Below are 12299 nucleotides of genomic sequence, written 5' to 3' on the forward strand. Positions count from 1 at the left end.
CAAGTGGTTAATGAGTGATTTCTGAATTCCCAGTCAGTACTTATTTTTCCAGGTCTTTCGATTTTAGATCCGGAAGGTTTTAAGTCAACACTCTGACGTGATAGTGGAGGTGCAGAAGGTTAAGCGGCAACTAATGGCAGAGCCAGGCCTCAGCGGATTTTCATTCTAGCAACTCTCACCACGTAATCACTACCCAAACCCTTCACTGTGGGCCACTTCCGGGTTCCACGCTGCCACACTGCAAACTTTGGACGATAACATCCTGGCCCACAGTGATTGCATACAGCAGGCCCCATGGCTCAAAGAGCAGCCATGCTGCTTCCGTGCACTGCTCGTCCAGCACGCTGCGCAAGGTTCAGGCCACCACTAGCTCCGTATACACCTAGTAGCTCAAGATCACCAGAGTTCCATTTCGAGCCAATATAAGTGCCGAACGTTCCCCGACTCCCAGGGGTTGCCAGCCTGTGGACCAGTGACCTAGGACGCCATTAAGCCCCAGACGGCAGACTCCCTGCCGCCGTAGTACTTTCCGTTCTCCATTGTCCCGTATTCCCACTACGGTTTTCCCGACACTTCCCACTAGATGTTTACGAAGTGTTGACACCCACTCGGCGGCCGGCTTCCGCGCCCTCCCTAAGGCCTCCGCACCCCCCCAGGCTGCCTAACCAACCTCCCCGCACCCCGCCCGACTGGAACTCCGCGGCCATCTCTCCCCGCGCGCCCTTTGCTGCCTGGAGCCTGGCGCCCCGCCCACTCCAGCCGTCACGTGAGTCATATGAGCTTCACAGCACTAACCCCCACGCCCCCACATCATGTGACCCGCACCATTCTGCCCAACAACAACACCTGCCACGCCCTCACTCATCACGTGGGCCCCGCCCCTCCCCCCCGCCCCTAATAGGCGATACTCCCTGCTCTCTCCAATCATGTGGTCAGTCGCCCCGCCTCCCACCGACCGCCCCGCCCCTTCCATCACGTGACAAAGTCCCGCCCTCTCCTTAGAGCCCGCCCCGCCCCGCTCCGCCCCGCCCCCGCGCCGGCGCGCTCCGACGTGCCCTGGAACTTACCCTCCCTCAGAGACCAGCCCGCGGGGACGCCCGGAGGTGGCGGCCGCCGAGTGAGCGCTCTTCAGGTAATCTGTCCGTCGTTCGGCCACAGCGTCTGCGGAGGAGCGGGCTGCCGGTCTCTAGGTCTCCAACCCTTGGTAAGAAGGCCGGGCGCGGGTTTCCGCGGAACGCACAAAGGCGCTCGGGGGCGCGGGCTTTGCCTGCTGAGGGCTGCGCTGGGGAGGGCGGCGGCCGCCTGGCGCACGGGGCGAGCAGGTTTACTTGACTCGGGTCTCAGCCTGGGCTCCCGTGCTTCCTGCTTGCGGGCAGCGGGCCCTCGGGAGGGTGGGAGGGCCGGCCCCGCCCCCCGCGGCTGCTGCCGGGACACACCTGCCACCTGGGCCGCAGCGGGCACCGTGGACGAGACCGGCGCGCTCTCCCCGGCCCGGAGGAGTGCGTCTGCTGCCCCCGGCTCGGCTCCGAGGAATCTCTTCCGAGCCCTTGAATCAAACAGAAACAACAGACCTCGCTGCCAGCGCGCTGCCTGCCTCCCGACTCCGGCGCTTGTTTTGTCTTTGCGGAAAGGCTGCCCTTGACACGTTGTGTTTTAAGTTACTGCAGACCCTCGCAGACAGAATGGCCACAAGGTGGTCATTAGGGAGAAAGGCACGCCCTTCAGTTCAGAGGCGGGTGATGCTTTCCTTTTTTATTTTCTTTTTCATTTTGCCTGCAGCAGCAGTTAAAAATGCTTTGCAAAGGCGAAAGCTGAATGTTTTTAGTATACCGTTTTTTAAAAGTTGAATGCCATTCCAAGTGAAGTGCCACGGGTAGAGGCTTTTAACACTGGTCACAAGGTTGGCCGTGTGAGGTTCATGTTGACACGCGGAAGTAGATTTTATTGACCATTTAGGCACACGTTCCTAAAGGGAGGTACATTGGAGGAAGGAGCATTAACAAGGAGTCACCTGGGTTCTCGTTCAGATTCTGCCGTCCGATTTACAGAGGTGAGACCTTGGAAGACTCCGAATGTTGCATTGTGAAATAGTTCAGAGTGTCTAGCCTGTAGCAGTCCTTCTTTTGTACTTAAAGCTGAGAAATGGTGGCCTGGAGGTATTTATTTGCTTACGTCCGGTTTTGCTTGCCTGATCTCTAACAGGGTGTACGGTGGAATGGATCATCCTAACGTTTCTCCACTGCTCTGAGTCTGGCTGCAGGTGCAATATTTTCTATTTTAAAATTGTATTGGAAGCCTTTCAAAACAGCTTTGGAACCCAAAGCCGGACGGCCTCGTTGAAGATACGATTTAGCTATGCCGTGGAAGAGTTAGGCCAACAAGGCGCACATAACTTTCCACCTTTTTGAGGTGTTTTTCTGTCCAGGAAACAAAGAATAATTTCTCTCTCTCTCTCTCTCTCTCTCTCTCTCTCTCTCTCTCTCTCTCTCTCTCTCTCTCTCTCTCTCTCTCTCTGTCTGTCTGTCCCTCCCTCCTTCCCTCTCTCTCTCCTTCCCTCTGTGTGTATGTGTGTGTGTGTGTGTGTGTGGTTCTCAGTATTTATTGACAATCTCCTGTTCCTTATCAACCATGGGGATGGAGATTGCTCATTGAGTCATGATTGACGCCACTTGTGTAGATTAGTTGTGGTTATATAATTATCAATCTTTTAGTTTTTGAATATACTACTACAGTTGTGAGGTATAAATGAAATATGTAAATGCTTTTTTAAATCAGAAAATATTTATTCAGTGCTTTTTAAAAATGGCCTGATAAAAAAATGAGCTTTGATAATGCAAGTCCTGAAAGTGCAAATGACATTACTGGGATTGACGGTAATAATTTTTGTTTTGTTTTTTTCGAGACAGGGTTTTTCTGTGGCTTTGGAGGCTGTCCTGGAACTAGCTCTTGTAGACCAGGCTGGCCTCGAACTCACAGAGATCTGCCTGCCTCTGCCTCCCAAGTGCTGGAATAATTCTATTTATTTATTTTGAAATAGGGCCTCACTTTGTAGCTCTGGCTGACCTATAACTTTCTATGTAGATCAGGCTGGCTTTGAACTGACAGAGATCTCCCTTCCCCAAGTACTGGGGATTAAAGGTGTGCACCTACCATGTCCACATAAAAACAATAATTTTAAATTGACTAAAGTGATAGTGATCTGTAAAGTTATGACATAGTAGTATTATTTATCTGAGAAAATGGACATTGCCATTGCGTAATAAACGAGAGAGAAAAGTGAAATTAAACTTCTATCTCACACTGCGTATTTAACAGTTTCAATCTGACTTAGGGGTGTATGCTACTAGAAATCAAACCCAGGGCCTTGGCGTACCAATAAAACCAACAACCCAATAAATATTTGTTATAATTATAAACATGTTCTATTCTGTAGAATAAGTGAGATGTGGAAATGAATTTTTGTAACACAGGGATTCATTGTACTCTAGGTCACCATCAGTTGAAGACCCAAGTATTGGGCCACCATTTTTGTGATTCCACTTTTCTTTGGTTAACTGCTTTAATTGTGCCAGAACCATGTGATTGAGCCTTTGCCTGGTTGCTTCCACAGACCCAGTGAATGTCCTGTGGTTTCCGTTTGTAGGTGATTTGAGTCTAGCCAGCAATGCTGAGGCTTCATCTGGGAGTTCCTCACCTCTTTTAACAATCTGGGGCTTCTCTTACCCTAAAGTACGGTGGGGTGGGGGTCATATGTGTACTGTTGCATCCAGACCACTGACAACTGTAGTAATCTAGAAATGCACTGCTAGCTACCCTATGATTTTAATTTCAAGTATTCATGTTACAAAAAAACCAAGTGAGCAAGCTACATATAATTCTATTTAACCTAGTATATTAAAAATATCATAATTAGCATGAAAATTATTCTCAGTTTTTGATTTACTTTTTGATAGATTGTGTAGCTTATACTTTTCTATCCATGTTAAAAAATTTTCAGTAGTCACATATCAATGTCTATTGTGTTACTCTATATATTGTTGGTTAGCCTGAACTCTTTTAATTTTTAATTTAATTTTTATTTTACGTGCATTGGTGTTTTGCTTGCATGTATGTCTGTGGGAGGGTGTTGGATTCACTGGAACTGAAGTTACAGACAGTTGTGAGCTGCCATTGGGTGCTGGGAATTGAACCTAGGTTCTCTGGAAGAGTAGCCAGCACTCTTAACCAGTGAGCCATCTTTCTGGCCCCTAGTCTGAATTCTTGATAATGCTGTTTTGAGTATGTTTGCAGATTATTGCAACAGCAGCTCTTGGCAACATGTCGATTTTGAAGTGTAGATTTTGGGGCTTCAGTTTCATACTGTCATTAAAATTTTTAGAACTGGGACTCAGTACCCCTTAGTTTAACGTGAAATGTCTGTCTGGACGGGATCCTAGATGAGAAGGAGAGGGTGGGGGAAGTAGGGAAGAACTAAGGAAATCTGAACAAAGTATGGACATTGTTATACATCAGTTGATTTTGCTTTATAGACTAAGAAAAGTGTGCCAAGTGTAACATTTAATGAGCAGATTGGGTCCAAGGCACATGGGAACCTTTCTGAATTATTTTTGTAGTCATTCTTTTTGCAATAAGATCTTATGTAGCTCAGGCTGATCTTGAACTTTATATGTAGTTGAGGGTGACCTCCACCTCCCAAGTGCTGAGATTCTAGGTGTTTGCCATCACAGGGTTTATTCTGTGCCGGGAGTGGAACTCAGGGTCTCTTGTATGCTGAGCAGCATCCTCTACCTAAGCAATATACCAACCCTAATTCTATAATCTTTGTTTTTTTGGGGGCAGGGTTTCTCTTCGTAACAGTCCTAGCTGTCCTGTAGACTAGGCTGGCCTCAAACTTAGAGATCCTCTTGTCCCTGCCTCCCAAGTGTTGGGATTAAAGATGTGTGGCACCATTGCTACCACCACCACCCAGCTTCTTGTTTTTCTTCTTTTAGTTCTATGAATCTTAAATTCTTCTAAAATAAAAGATGTATTTAAAAAAAATAGAAGATCCTTCCCAGATGATGCCATTGCTCCAAGTATGAGATTCAGTGCTGTGAGTCACTAATGACTTGCCCTTCTGCAGCTTGGATGGCAGAATGGAATTTGGTATTGAGTATTTTTGCCAGAGGAGATAAAATTTAGGAAGGATTTACTGTATTTACATAAAGCCAGGCGAGATGGCACATGTTTTTAATCTCAGCACTTTAATCCTGCAGAGGTAGGCAGATCTCTGAATCTAGGCTAGCCTGGTCTACAAAGCCAGTTCGAGGATAGCCAGGGCTGTTACACAGAGAAACCCTGTCCTGAACTGTGCAAACCCCCCACCCCCTCCACATGCCAAAAAAAAGGTACCTGTGCATTTAGTTCTCCCAATGTGTGGTACATGTTACTAAGCAGCTTGATGTGCAGCTGGAAACAAAGGCTTGGAGAGGGTCAGTGCCTTCTCTTAGGTCACACAGCCAATGAGACAGGGACAAGTTTCACCGTATTGTGTTTCTGTACTTGACATCTTTTGCTTCCTAGGTATACTGTGATTAATATGGATACTATGTATCTTGTTTTCATTTACTAAGTTCTCTTTTTCCTCTCCAGTCTTTTGAGGTTTGTAATGTTTCCTTTTTTTTTTTTTAACTGATAAGATACCCAAGGAGCTGAAATGAAATAGCACAGCCTGGCTTTAAACCTTAGGCCTCTAATCTTGAGTTCTATGCTTTTTTTTCTTCTGTCACATAGAATTTAGCTTTTGTTGTTGTTTTTTGAAACAGGGTTTCTCTGTGTAACTGCCTTGGTTGTCTCAAAAACAAAACAAAGAAAACTGTGAAGGTGGCCCCAAACAAATTGTAGTATAATCTAAAACAAGATGTTTTTGATTTCTTGAGGTATGGTTTTAAAAAGCAGTCATATAGTTCTTGTTCTTGAGTGTGACTTTTGCAGATGACAGCATCATGTTGCAATGATGAAAGATTGGACAAGCCAGTGACAGGTCTAGGACCTAGCTGGAGGTTATGCGGCTGTTAAGTTCATCACCTTCAGGAGGAATTTTAGAGAGCAGGTTGTTGGTGAGAGAGCCACCCTGACCTCTCCTTTTCAGTACTTTGGCTTTCTGCTTTGTGGTCCCTCCTTCTCCATTGTCCTTTCACCACTTTGGAACTGTTTGCCATGAGTTCTCACCACAGCCTAGGCAGTGCCAGCACCATATCATTAAACTCCAGAACCACGAGCTAAGTACCCAGCCTTAGGCAATGCCGTATGTAAATACAGAAGGCATCACCATTACCAAGACTGAACTCACCTACCACTCCCTTACCCCCAAATATCTTCAAATCCCTTTCCCTTGGTCCCTGTCATCAACTAACTCATCTGCTTTCTGTCATTATAAGTTAGTTTACAATTTCTAGAATTTTGTGCAGATGGACTCTCATGCACTGCCTTGGGGTTATCTCCATAAAATTACTTGAGATTTACTCAGTTTGTTGTGGCATTAGTTTATGCCTTTTGTTATTGAATGACATTCCTTAGGTGGGTATATTGCAGTCTGTCTGTAAACTTATTTACTGATTGTTGGGCATTCAGCTAGCTAAGCAACCTGCTGTTGTTAAATGGAAACTGTGCTTTCTTGCTAAATCACTAAAAGTAGAATCTTTGTCATGTGGTGTAGTTGAACTTTTAAGCAGTTGATAAATGTGATCAGGTTCCCCCCCCCTTTCAGCCATTTTACATCTTACATCTTACCAGCTGTGAGTTCTAGCTGATCCATATTGCTAGAAATGTAAGTATGATGTGACTTAGGCATAGTAGGTGTGTGGTAGCATTTTTTTTTTTTCATTTTCCTGATGACTAAAGATGTTGGTTATCTTTCAGGAGCTTATTCAGCATCTGTAGAACTTTGCATAAGCTTGTTAAAACTACCTTTTGTTGGGCTGGAGAGATGGCTCAGCGGCTAAGAACACTGGCTGGTCCTCTAGAGGTCCTGAGTTCAATTCCTAGCAACGACATGATGGCTCACAATCATCAGTAATGAGATCTTGTGTCTTCTTCTGGCCTGCAGGGATACATGCATACAGAACACTGTATACATAATAAATAAAAAAGAAAAACAAAAAAACAACCAAACAAAAAACTATCTTTTTTTTTTTTTTTTGAGATAGTCTCTCTGTATACCTCTGGGTGGCCTGGAACTTCACTTTCTAGATCACACTGCCCCTGATTGAACAAAGAGCTATTTGCCTCTGGCTTCCAAGTGCTGGGATTATGTTGAGTTGTCTTCTCATTAACTTGTAAACTCTGTATTTTCTAGAAGAAAAGTTCTTTGTTGAAATATGTTTTCAGACATCTGTAGTTGCCTACTCAAATTTTCAGTGGTGTCTTTTTTTTTTAATGTCCAATGGGAGGTATCTATAACTACTACAATGAAAACTGTTTCTTGGAGGCATTTTACCATTGAGAATTATGACTTGTTAAAATGGTAGAATAGACACAAAACACAGATGAGTTTTAAAATAAAATAAGGAGAGGAGTCTTAATTTCTGTACTGGTGAATGAAGTCTGGCGATGGGCGCAGCAGTCTATGGAGCATCCTGTAGGTTAGGTGGCCTGATGCTGCAAAGGATGAACCATAGATAAAGTCTTGGTGATACACCAGACAAGAAGTACAGGGTTGCATTAAGCCCATTGCTTCACATGAGACAAAGTGGACATGGCTAGTTTTGAGGGCAGCTAGCACCTCCCCAAACTCCTGCCTTTGTTGCCATATGTCGAGAGACCCCAGAGGAGCGCTAGCAAATTATTTTTAATTTTGGTGAAATCCAATTTGAATTTTTTTTTGGTTGTTGTTCATTAGAAGAAACCATTGACAAAGCTGAGTGTGATTGTGCATGCCTGTAATTCCAGTAGTTGAGAGGCTAAAGATGGTGAATTTGAGGCCAGCTGGGCTACAAGGTGAGACCCTGTCTCAAAAAAATAAAATAAATAAGCCTTTGCTAAACCAGTAGTCACTAATATCTTCCTGATTATAAGCTTTTAAAAGTCTGTGATCCATTCTGTTTCCTATGAAGTATATGGTATAAGAATGTTGTATGAATGTTGAAGTTTTACTGTTTGTTGATAATGTCAGACTATGAATATGACTCAAAAGATAAAAGTATTTTCTTTCAAGCCTGACAGCCTAAGTTGGATGCCTAGGATGGACCCACATGGGGGATGTTATGAACATCCACACCAGAGTGATATACTTCTAATTTTTTTTTTTTTTTTGAGGCAGGGTCTGTCTCTATATAGCTTTGGCTGTCTTGGAACTCATTATGTAGACCACGCTGGCCTCAGAAACCTGTGTGTGTGTGTGTGTGTGTGTGTGTGTGTGTGTGCGTGCGTGCGCGCGCGCTAAAATTATTTTGTACTAAATTACTCATGAGGGTGAGGCAGGAGGATGGAGAATTTGAGGTCAGCCTGTGCTACATAGGGAGATTCTGTCTCAATAAAAAAACTACACTTTGGCTATTTCAGAGTTTATCCATTTGCCTACTGAAAGATACCGTAGTTGCTCCTAGGTTTTAGTAATTATGGACAACATTGTGGTTATCACCTATAGCAGGTTTTTGTGTAGACGTCAGATTTTATCTTCTGTAGGTAAAAATGTAGGAGCTAGCAGGGCAGGGGTGGCTTAATGCCTTAATTCCCAGTACTTGGGAGGTAGAGACAGGTGAATCTCTTGAGTTGGAGGCCATCTTGGTCTACAGAGTAAGTTCTAGGACAGCCTGGGCTACACAGATAAATCCTGTCTCTAAAAACAACAAAATAAAAACCAAGGAGCACAATTGCTCCAGCATGTTTTAAAAGCGTGTATGTTTTGTTTTGAAAGAAACTTGCAGAGTGTCTTCAATAGTGTTTGTTTTGTTTACTTCGGAGACAGGGTTTCTCTGTGTAGCCCAGGACTCCTGAGTGCTGGGATTAAAGGGGTTAGCCACACCACCTGGTTTATATTTCCTCTTTAAAAAGGTAGAGGACAGAAATTTCTAGGGTTTTGGGAACAATAGTTTGAGCTACTGAAGTGTTACTTTTCAGTTTTCTGAAAGTTTGTATGCCTATTTTTAAAATACTTTACTTTGAAAATAACTATGATTAGTACTTTTATGCTGTTTGAGTAGATAGGTGATTTAAATTGTACTCTGTAACCACTTTTTTTTTTTGGTGGAGCTGGGACTTGGTTCTAGGCTCTATCACCAAGTTATATCTTAACCCTGTAATCACTCTCAAGTTATAATATGCCTAAAATTTTCCATTTCAGTGTGTGTATGAGAGAGAGAGAGAGAGAGAGAGAGGGAGAGAGGGAGGGAGGGAGGGAGGGAGGGAGGAAGGGAGAAGGAGAGGGAGAGAGGGAGAGAGAGGGAGGGAAGGTGGGGGGAGGTGGGGGGGAGTGGGAGGGAGGGAGCTCTCTAGCGTGTTTTCCTGAGGATTGAATTGTGGATCTCATGCATGCTAGGCAGGCACTATACCACTGAGCTAAACCTCCAATCCTATTTTAGCAATTTTTTTCTCCTCGTTTTTCGAGACAGGGTTTTTCTGTATTGCTTCGGAGCCTGTCCTGGAACTTGCTCTGTAGACCAAGCCACCATCGCCTGGCTTATTTTGGCCATTTGTAAGTGTACCTGTCAGTGACGTAGAGTATATTTGCATTGCTGTACATTCATTACTATTACCTAATTCAAAATGTGTTCCTCATCCCAAGCTGGAATTCCATAACCATTCAACAGTAATTCCTTCTCTGCCCCTCAATAATTGCCATTCTCCTTTCTGTTACTATGCATTTGACTACTTAGCTACCTCATGTAATTGGAATCATGCTGCCTCATTGGAGATGGGCTCTTCAGTAGGTATGGCATCTTCAGAGTGCATCCTCATTGTACTGTGTCAAACTTTTTTTTTTTTAAGACTGAGTACTCAGACAGCCGGGCGGTGGTGGCGCACGCCTTTAATCCCAGCACTCGGGAGGCAGAGGCAGGCGGATCTCTATGAGTTCGAGGCCAGGCTGGGCCGATAGCCTCCGAAACAATACAGAGAAACCCTGTCTCGTAAAAACCAAAAAAAAAAGAAAAAAGAAAAAAAGAAAAAAAAAAAAAAGACTGAGTACTCAGGGCTGAAGAGGGGATCAGAGGTTAAGAGCACTGGCTTGTTCTTCCAGAGAATCTGAGTTCAATTCCCAGCAACCACTTGGTAATGGCTCACAACCATTTATAATGAGATCTGGTGCCTTCTTTCTCTGGCATGCAGGCATACATGCAGTCAGAACACTGTATAAATAGTAAATACATGAATCTTTTTATTTTTATTTTTGTTTATTATGAATACAATATCCTGCTTCCATGTCTGTCTGCATGTCATTATAGATGGTTTTGTGCCACCATGTGCTTGCTGGGAATTGAACTCAGGACTTCTGGAAGAGCAGTTAGTGCTCTTAACCTCTGAGCCATCTCTCCAGCCCCTAAATACAAGAATCTTAAAAAAATAAAAGAAAAAGAAAAAAGTTTGGTGGTGGTGGTGGTGGTGGTGGTGGTGCATCCCTTTCATCCCAGCACTTAGGTAGAGACATGTGGATCTCCGTGAGTTTGAGGCCAGCCTGGTCTACAGAGCTAATTCCAGGACAGCTAGGGCTGTTATACAGAGAAACCCTGTCTTGAAACAACCCCTCTCCTGCAAAAAGGAAAAAAGCTGAGTACTCATTGTGAGTGTATACTACATCTTATCTTCTCCAGTGGTTGTGGGTATTTGGTTTATGTGCACTTCTAGATACTATAAATCATGCAGCTATGAGCATGTGTTTACAAATACCTAAGTCACTGTTTTCAGTTCTTTTGGACTTTTATCTAGAGTGGAATTGTTGGGTAATGGTAATTGTATTTTATTTTTAGAGGAGCTATCACACTGTTTTCCCCACTATTTGCATTTCTCCCAACAGTGCACAGCACTACTGATCATGCTGCTTTACCACACACTGTTTATATATTAAAAAATAATGTTATTACATTATGTGTGTGTGGTGGTGTGGGGGCATGTGCCAGGGAGCACATGTAGAGGTCAAAGGTGGGTTCCTCTTTGACCATGTGGGTTCTAGAACATTGGTTCTCTTCATATGTCTTTTATATCAGATATTTACATTATGATTATTAACAGTAAAATTATGATTATGAAGTAGCAACAAAATATTTCTTGGGGGGTCACTACAACATGAGGAACGGTATTAAAGGGGTCACAGCATTAGGAAGGCTGAGAACACTGGTCTAGAAGCTTACCCTATCCTGCTCTCTCCTGGCTTCCCCAAGCTCTGGTAGCTGCTATTCTCTCAACTTCATGTAAGTGACATCATATAGGATTTGTCTTTTTTATGTCTGACTTATTTAACATTATGTTCTGTGGGTTCTATTCATGTTGTCACAAATGATAGGATTCCATCTTTTTTTTATGCCCAGTGACTTTATTGTGTATATAGAACATTTTTGTCATTCATCTGTTGGTGGAAACAGGTTGATTCCATTTCTTGACTGTTGTAAATAGAGCTGTAATAAAAATGGAATTGCAGCTGTTTTCTTTAGTATGCTGATTGAAGAAGTTTTTAATTTTAGTAAAGTCCAGTTTTTTTCTCCCTCATGGATTATGAATTTGTTATATGTTAAAATTCATTGCCAAATCCAAGCATGTATTTCTATTTATTTATTTATTTATTTATTTATTTGGTTTTCTGAGACATGGTTTCTCTGTGGCTTTGGAGGCTGTCCTGTAGACCAAGCTGGTCTCGAACACACAGAGATCCGCCTGCCTCTGCCTCCTGAGTGCTGGGATTAAAGGCATGCATCTCCACCGCCCAGCCTTATTTCTGTTTTGTGTTGAAGCACCCCATGTGTACTCTAAACTTTGCACATGCTGGATACTGCTGATTATAACTCCAGCCTGTGAACTACAGTATTTTCTACATTATAGAAGCCATCCCATGAAAAGTCACTGAGATGGCCTCATTTCTATCATTCATGGCACATGGATCTGCAGATACCCTGTGCAGAGTTTCTTTTAAAATTTCAATTAAATTTTTTTTTCTATTTTTGCGACAGAGTCTCATTGTACCTTGGCTGACCTGGAAATTCACTATGTAGACCAGGCTGGCCTTTGAACTCAGAGATTCTTCTGCCTCTATCTTTTGAGTGTTGGAATTAAATGCTTAGCTTACAGATTTCTTTTTATTAAAATATGCTTACTTCTCTACATGCTTCTTT

The 12299-nt window shown here is 43.4% G+C and overlaps 1 protein-coding gene across 4 annotated transcripts in view; it reads left to right on the forward strand.

The window, feature by feature from the left end:
* Positions 1-1066: 1066 nt before the first annotated feature.
* Positions 1067-12299, forward strand: part of Arhgap12 (Rho GTPase activating protein 12) — an 89615-nt gene continuing 78382 nt past the window's right edge. For 3 of the 4 annotated variants that reach the window (XM_005085161.4, XM_005085162.4, XM_005085165.4), the window contains exon 1: positions 1067-1204. The gene's annotated coding sequence lies outside the window, so the exon portion shown is untranslated. Of the gene's footprint in view, positions 1205-1843; positions 2051-12299 lie in introns of those variants that run through there. The other variant, XM_021236014.2, reaches the window with a different exon arrangement.

The sequence above is a fragment of the Mesocricetus auratus genome, unplaced genomic scaffold, assembly GCF_017639785.1.
Source record: "Mesocricetus auratus isolate SY011 unplaced genomic scaffold, BCM_Maur_2.0 Super-Scaffold_100013, whole genome shotgun sequence".
Classification (NCBI taxonomy): Eukaryota; Metazoa; Chordata; class Mammalia; order Rodentia; family Cricetidae; genus Mesocricetus; species Mesocricetus auratus.